Here is a 551-nt window from a genome sequence, read left to right on the forward strand (position 1 = left end):
CTTTTTTTTTGTATGTTGATTTGTTTATCTGCGTATGTATTTACTTGCTAATCCGGCTTCAATTTTCTTTCTACTTTTTATATGCTTATCTGGTAATTAATATCTTTTACATTTGATTTTGTTTAACGGATTGTTGTATTTATTTATCCTGTACCTGTTGCATAATGTTGCAACATTATTGTAGACTGCCTTCGATTTCAAACCTATAATAATTGTTTGATGCAATTCTTATTATTTAAAATTATCACCCTGCCCAACAGCGTAGACCATTAGCATTATAATCTAAAATGTTGAGATAAAGAATCCTTTAAACTTACTCTTTAACTAAGATCACCTGATAACTGAATATATGAATAAATAAAAAGATTCTGGTTACTCGTTGGTGAAATAAGTGATCCTATTAAGAACGATTAACAACACCATCACGACTTTATATCGACAATATCATATTATGTGATCAGGCTCACCCATTATCAACTCTGCAGCAAATCTTGATCGCCCATTACCAATTTCCAATTTCCGGCTCACCACCTCATCTTATTTACCCGTTG

General features: G+C 31.6%; 1 protein-coding gene across 1 annotated transcript in view; it reads right to left on the reverse strand.

The window, feature by feature from the left end:
• LOC119586204 (calexcitin-2-like) overlaps window positions 1-551 on the reverse strand; it is a gene marked incomplete at its 5' end in the record, with an annotated part of 119,930 nt that overhangs the window by 3,564 nt on the left and 115,815 nt on the right.

The sequence above is a fragment of the Penaeus monodon genome, chromosome 21, assembly GCF_015228065.2.
Source record: "Penaeus monodon isolate SGIC_2016 chromosome 21, NSTDA_Pmon_1, whole genome shotgun sequence".
Lineage (NCBI taxonomy): Eukaryota > Metazoa > Arthropoda > Malacostraca > Decapoda > Penaeidae > Penaeus > Penaeus monodon.